General features: G+C 30.2%; 1 pseudogene; it reads left to right on the forward strand.

Moving 5' to 3' along the window:
• Positions 1-129: 129 nt before the first annotated feature.
• On the forward strand, positions 130-6,838 carry LOC103860179 (annotated as a pseudogene).
• The last annotated feature ends 1,319 nt before the right edge of the window (positions 6,839-8,157 follow it).

The raw sequence follows: 8,157 nt of genomic DNA on the forward strand, positions 1-8,157 counted from the left end.
ACTTCGAAAGTATAGTCTCTACTGCGAATATAGTACTCATCATAAAGGCAACAAAAAAAGACATACAAGATATAATAGTTATGCAAACCACCTGGAAATAAAACCAATATTCATTTTTGAGCAAAATAATGTATTAATTTGCTTTACCAGTCTAGCAGTTCTTCTTCTATTACTTTTAGTCTTGGAAGTTTCATCGGTCATACTCTTAGAGTATCTCAATAATTACAGAAAAAATAGAAAATAAGAGATACTGAGGAGAGAAACATGAGAAAAGTTCTCATATGACTTTTAAATACTCTTTAGACCCTCTATATACTCTGTCAGCTTAGAAATAAATTTAGCTTTTTCAAACATTTTTAATTTATTTAGATAACTAAATCTTAATAAATAATTAGTTTTATTTGGTGTAGATACCCTACTTAGAAATTCAATCGATAATGTTGCTCTTACATGTTTTAGTTTTTCATATGATGGAATAAGCTAACTACATATAGGTCTAATATAATTTGTTATTTTCTAAAATAAAAAAATAATAGACATGAGATTTATTCAACATAGTAATTCTCTAAATATAGAGTAAAAATTAAAAGAATGTTACTTTTTAATAGTAACCTCGTTTTAGGAAAAAAATAGAAGTTGATTTGAATACTTTTATTTTCAAATACTACAGTAGAGGTAAATATATCGATGAAGATGGTTATGTTTGTAGCATAAGCGAAGATGTCTATTGTCTCTCGTTTTGATGGTGTTAACCATCTGACCTCATTGACCATGGAGGCTTTTATCCCTCCTCTTTATTGTTTCGATCAGGAATGTCAATTTGAAGAAGTCTTCTTGTTTGACTTGCCTTTCTTGGAGACAATGGTGGTTGAACGTGTGATATCACCTTTATCAAGTCTTTGTTTGAGTACTTGTTGTTTAAGATTTACCATTTGCTTGTCCAGTATATCGGAGGCCCAGTCCTCCTTCCTTCTTAAGAAGGCAACAAGTCTCCTAAAATGTAGTATTTACTAGTGCAAATACAATTTAGATTAAGTCATGCACCACGATTAATATTAGCAACACAGTCCACTTGAAATGTTGTTTGCGTGTGCCATGGCGTTATACGGTCCGGTTAATTGTGTTCAGAAAAAAATAGTTTGGTTAAAATCTTATCGAGAGTATCAAAGTCATTAACCAAGTTTGGCACCACGCGCTACAATACATTATAGTGAGTATCAAATTAAGTCATTGTGTATAGTCATTGTATATAAACTAACTGCGACTAATAATTTACAAATTAAATGATGTATATTATGGTTCATTCGTGATTTTTTTAGGTATAAACGTCAAGCACTCATTATGCATACTTGTCTATGTATGCCCTATATTTACAAGCAAAAGTTCACTTACTCATGAAAATTTGATGCATATTTGTTTGTCTACAGGCCCTTATATTTCAAGTAAAAAATCATTTACTCGTGAAATTTGGTTGGATTTGGTACCAACTTTAGAGGAATTTTAATTTTACCAAAAATTTGTTACCACGTATCAAATTTATCTTTAAAAGATAATCATTTTCATAAATATTCTACAGTTGACTCAACTTAATTTGAAAAAATGGTAGCCAACCAGAGACGAATCAAGTAGTTGGTTTTACTGGGTCACAACAACTAGTGAAGAAATACATTACTTTTTTTAACAAGTCATGGGTGCATGTGCACCTTCTATCATCTATATAACTTTGCATTTGTAGCCAATTTATGGTATTTTAAATAATTTCTCATTTTTATATTATAGGTAACTAATATTTTTATTATGCTTCATTTAGAACGTTAAAGTCAAAAAATTTAAGAGAATAATTTTAAACTAGGATCGTATACTAAATAGTAATTTAGATATAACGTTGCAACTTTCTAGAAAGAATTTTAGACGTTTTTTTATACAAATATTTTCTCCATAAATAACATATATATATCCCGACTACCATGGTAATTAATATTCATATATATATATATATATATATATATATATATATATATATATATATATGTGTGATTTTTATGCTGAATATTTAACGGTTAAAGTGCTTATTATGTTTGGTATTTTTATTTGTAATTTTTATTTTGTCATATAAGTTTTTTTTAGTTACATCATCCAAAATATAGAAATTCAACATATTCTATAAATATATAAAATTGACAAATTGTACATGTAAACAAAGTTAAGTACTCATTTTTATATTTTCGGATTTATTTTCCCGCACAAGGTACGGGCCATCACCTAGTATATATTAATCATGGAGCATTACAATATGTTTTCTTAGCTACGTATCATCATGAAGTTGATTCTTAGAATTTTTAGAAAAATAAATTGGTTCATATAAACACATAATATGCTTTATAATAAACTAACTATCAAATTAATTAGTAGTGTACAAAATAATATTTTTTTTCTTAAATAAAGGTAACGGAATTACCTAATATAGTTAACATATATATGTCAATTAATTATTATGAGTAATACATATTTGATAACAATTTTTGTATCTTCTCTCTTTTTGGTTGAATTTTATATTATTACAAGAAATTAAATAATCACATTAAGCAAATAATAAAAAAATAGATTTTTTTCTTATATGTTATATTTTGAATTTTTAAAAACGACTATAAATTACTAAAAATGGTAAAAGTCCCACATTGATAATTTTGAGATCAATGGTTTAATTTTTTTTGTTCAAACAACAACGACATCTCCGGTGATGGCAGAGCTTCTCCCTAACGGAAATTTGGTAATGAGATACTCCCACAACAACGACAGTCCAAGTGGGTTCTTGTGGCAGAGTTTCGATTTTCCGACGGATACTTTACTTCCGGACATGAAACTAGGTTACGATCACAAAACAGGGCGCAACAGGTTCCTCACTGCATGGAGAAGTTTTGATGATCCCTCAAGCGGTGATTTCACGTACAAATTCGACGTTCGAAGGGGCTTGCCCGAACTTTTTTTGAAGAAAAACTATGTTGAAATGGAACGGAGCGGTCCGTGGAATGGAATCGAGTTTAGTGGCATACCGGAGGAAGGTCGAAATCACCCGGTTTACGGTTATACCGAAAACAGTGAGGAGGTCGCTATTCGAGATTAACAATCATTGACTTAGGGTACGTCCATCGATTCACGTTGATCCCGCCATCACGGGGATGGAGCAATTTCTGGACTTTCCCAACGGACGACTGCGATGCTTATAAAAGCTGTGGACCTTAAGCACGTCACCTAGATGCAACTGTTTTGAAGGGTTTGATCCCATGAACCGGCAGCAGTGGGACTTGGGAGAAGGATCAGATGGGTGTGTGAGGAGGACACCGCTGAGCTGCAGCGGAAACAGGTTTTTAATGATAAGGAAGATGAAGTTGCCAGATGCTAAGATGGCTATTGCCGATCGGATAATTGACTTGAAGAAATGTGAAGAGAGGTGCCTTAGCGATTGTAACTGTACGTCGTTCGCCGTTGCGGATGTTCGAAGAGGCGGGACGGGTTGTTTTATTTGGACAGGAGAGCTCTATGATACCCGGACTTACTCTTTCGCTGGTCAAGATCTTTATGTCAAAGTGGCTACTGTTGATCTAGGTTAGCTCAATTTCTTCCTGTGGTTTACCAATCAATATATTTTGGTCACAATTGAATTATAAACCAGAGATATCTACTGTGACCTAAATATATTTAAATAAATGAATATGGGTATAAATAAATTATATATAAGTAATTTATTTATTTAATTAATAAAGTATACAAAAAATTTGTTAGTTATATCTTATATATTTTTAAAAAAATTTAGAGGAAATATTACTTCCATATATTTTAAGTTTGAAAATTGCTTAAATAAGAGTTTAAAAATTAATCATTTTATACTTTTATTTCAAAATTCAAAATTTAAAATAATAATTATCTGACCTATTCATCCAAAGAAGTAAATAAACAAAAGACCAATTATTATAGAGTAAAACAAAGTTTTATTGAACAGTGTATAGTAACATAGTGATAGCTAATAATCCCATTGATAGCACATTTGTATGGAAATATTATGCTACATATATTGAACAAAATAATAATAGATGATATAGATGCAAAATATATGATATTATAAGATACAAAATAGTTCCTTCAAAAAACAAAAAAGATACAAAATAATACAGTAGCTATTAGCCCGCAGTTTGCATGCATGGGGATAATAGTAGATATAAAAATCAGAAATGAATATTTTAAATATTTTTATGTTGGTTAACTAAACAAAACTATTTAAACCCGAATTATCCATGAAACGAGTTGGCTAATAACTAGTATTCCCTATATTTCATTTTATGTCATTTAAAGTTCTTTTCGCATATTGAAAAACCATTAAATTCTCTATTATATTCTTAAATAATACATTATTTTATTTTATTTTAATTAATAAATAAAAATAAGGATATAATAGAAAAATTATCAAACATATGAAAATATAAAAGGACACTTATAATAAAGCATCTTGTAAAGTTTATAACAACATACAGTATTTATGATTAGGAATTCTGTAGAAGATAAAATGGGTGAGATAATTCTGCAAACACAAGAGATGTAATACAACAACGACCAAATATTAGAAAAGTCATAATTCATATTTCCCTGTCATGCATCACTACCTACATACGACATACTGTAATACTTATATATAATTTTTCTTTTCTTTCTTCATGTCGCGATCTCATACTAATTTCTTAACCCGTCGAGTTGGTCAACTAATAGCTTGTCAAATTTTGACACCACTCTTTACAGTTCTTTCCTCGGACGAGGAGAGAGTCAGAAATGGAAAAATAATACGTTGGAGTATAGGAGTCAGCCTTATGCTTATTCTGAGTGTTATCGTGTTCTGCTTTTGGAAGAGGAGACAAAAGCAAGCAAAATCAGCTGAAACACCCATAGGTAAATAAGGCTCTTTTAAAAATATACACCTATCGGTAAATCAGTAATAACCTTCACTTTTACTTAATTTTCAGAATTTTTTATTTTATTTTCTGATCCTCTACGTGTTCAAATGTCAAGTGAAAAAACAAGTTCTAATGAACCTGATGGTATTACCAAGACAAAGAAACTTGTCTGGAGATAACCAGGTAGAAGATTTAGAAGTTCCATTGATAGAGTTTGAAGATGTTCTCATAGCCACAGAACATTTTTCTGATTGTAACAAGGTCGGAAAAGGTGGCTTTGGTGTTGTTTACAAGGTATACTTGTGGCCACTTATCAATACTTTGTGGCTTTAGTCATAATTTTAGCCACTTATTTTGTGATAATTTTGTCACTGTGGCATGGAAAATTTTAACCACGTTCGTGGTTTTTCTGCCAAAATTTACACACGAATGACCTTGTTTTTCATTTCATAGCTTTTTTAAGTATGTCACAAGATTTTCGTGGTTATATCCAAAAAAATTACTAGTTTACATAGTTTAACTTTGATTTCTTTTTGGACAGCTGTTAAAAAAAAACTTGACACCATATAAAATAAAAATATCTGTAAACATGATACTAAGTTTTATTTGAAATCAAATGCTTAAAAGCCATTGTTTCTTTTATTGATGTAATATGTGTTACCAGGGCAGGTTACTTGACGGGCAAGAAATTGCGGTGAAGAGACTATCGGAAATGTCAGCTCAAGGTACCAATGAGTTCATTAACGAGGTTAGGCTAATTGGAAGGCTTCAACATATAAACCTTGTCCAACTTCTTGGATGCTGTGTTGATGAGGGAGAGAAGATCTTGATCTACGAGTACTTGGAGAATCTAAGCCTCGATTCTCATCTCTTTGGTTAGTGCCTCGACTCTTCATAACAACAAAAAATAATAACTGAATTGATTCTGCTTTGAACGAACGAACGATGTGCAGTTTTAAGCAGAAGATGTATGCTAAATTGGCAAATGAGATTTGATATTATCAATGGTATTGCTCGAGGGATTCTGTATCTTCACCATGATTCATCCATTCGAATAATCCATAGGGATTTGAAAGCAAGCAACATCTTGCTTGATAAAGATATGACTCCGAAAATTTCGGACTTCGGAATGGCTAGGATCTTTGGACGAGATGAGACGGAAGCTAACACGAGGAAGGTGGTCGGAACTTAGTAAGTAGTTAAAACATCATCTTATTTTTGAAGCCCAAATACAGTTTAAAACCTGATAGCTATTTCTATGTAATGTTTTCTATGCAGCGGCTACATGTCCCCAGAATACGCTTTAGATGGGATATTCTCGATAAAGTCAGATATATACAGTTTTGGTGTCTTACTTCTTGAAATTATAAGTGGCAAGAGGAATAAAGGATTCTACTACTCGGGCCGTGACCATAATCTTCTCGAATGTGTAAGCTTGAAACCTCTTAACTTGATTGTGTTGCACACTCAATCTCTGACGATATCACTAAGAAAAGATTAAACTTTTATGCACAGGTGTGGAGGAATTGGAAAGAAGGTCAAGGTATAGAGATTGTAGACACGGTCATCATAGATTCTTCATCACCAACGTTCAGGCCACGTGAAATCCTACGGTGCTTACAAATTGCACTCTTGTGTGTTCAAGCACGTGTAGAGGATAGACCACTGAAGTCGTCAGTTGTTTTGATGCTGGGAAGCGAAGCAGAAGATATTCCTCAACCTAAACCGCCAGGTTATTGCGTCATAGGAAATTTTTCTGAAACTTATTCGACTTGGAGTAAACAGCCAGACAATGACTCTTGCACAGTGAACCAAATTACCATGTCGATTATAGACGCTCGGTAATGTGATAGCCTTTATCAAACTAAAATGAATTAATGCGTTAATTCTCCAAACTCAGTGACAACTTTCTTAAGTACTCCAGATAAGCTAAAAGAGCCTTAAACCAGTGTGGTTATCTCTTAACCATAATAAACCAACATTCTGGCTTAAATTGGTGACCACATTTTATGAACAAAATAATGGTGAAATTCTTATTTTTCAATTTTTATACCAATTATGTTGAATCTTTTGTCAAATTATAGACACATGGGTCTCACTCTATTCCTCTTATTTATTCAAGGATGAAAAAAAATATGAAGAAAAAATTCTTCTTCCAATTTCGATGGGAAATAAAATGAACATAAATTCCAATATTTCTATTTTTTCAACTGAATTTTTATTCGTTATTTTATTCATTTTACTGTTCAATTAAACGGTCACCAATTGAAGCCTCTATATCATCTAATAGCCTTTGATATCTTATATATTAAAACAGAAATCACAACCTTGATTCATGTGTGATTGTTTTTTAAAATGGACCTAATGGATCTATTATTAGAAAATCATGTTACATTTAATCTCTAATCTTATGATTTAAATTTTGGGTCTACCATAAATTTTTATTGGGCTATCAATAATTGGATTTAAACAATAGATGATCCATTAGATTTATAGATAGTATATATTAAATAGATATAATTTAATGTTGTAATATTATACCTCCATATGTTAATAATTTAAATATTTTTTGATGTTAACTTTTAAAATTATATAAAACAAATTAAATAAGAAAAATCATATTATCTAACAATAATTAATCTTTACTAACTTAAACCAATAAAAACAAATTTTAAACTATATAGTTTATTTTAAAAATTAAACGAAAACTAAATGTTTAATTATTTACTCGATAATATAAATCTATGAAGCGAAAAGTTTAATCTTTTAAAAACTTTCTAAATTTGTGAAATGTTACAATATCTTTGGATATGAAAATAAAATAATATTTTACTAATCTTTATATATATAGTTACAATTTTAATAATGAAATAATAATCTGAAAAAATATATATATATATGTATATATATAAGAAGATACAAATACATGTGAAAGTTTGAAACAATCTATTCAATGAAAAAAATATACTGTAAACTTATTATGTTTTAAAAAGTGATAGACATATATATATATATATTATAATATATACCAATTTATAACTGAAAACACAATATTTATATAAAACTTTATCGATCTGGTTTCATGATTTGGAGCCAATTCAACTTCAGTAATATCTTTTTACTCTGTTTTTATAAGCTCAAGAGCTCGGAAAAATCTAACGGTATTCCCGGTATTAGTAATAAAAATTGTATAATTATAAAAAATACAATTAAA

Source organism: Brassica rapa, chromosome A03 (assembly GCF_000309985.2).
Source record: "Brassica rapa cultivar Chiifu-401-42 chromosome A03, CAAS_Brap_v3.01, whole genome shotgun sequence".
In the NCBI taxonomy this organism is placed as follows: domain Eukaryota; kingdom Viridiplantae; phylum Streptophyta; class Magnoliopsida; order Brassicales; family Brassicaceae; genus Brassica; species Brassica rapa.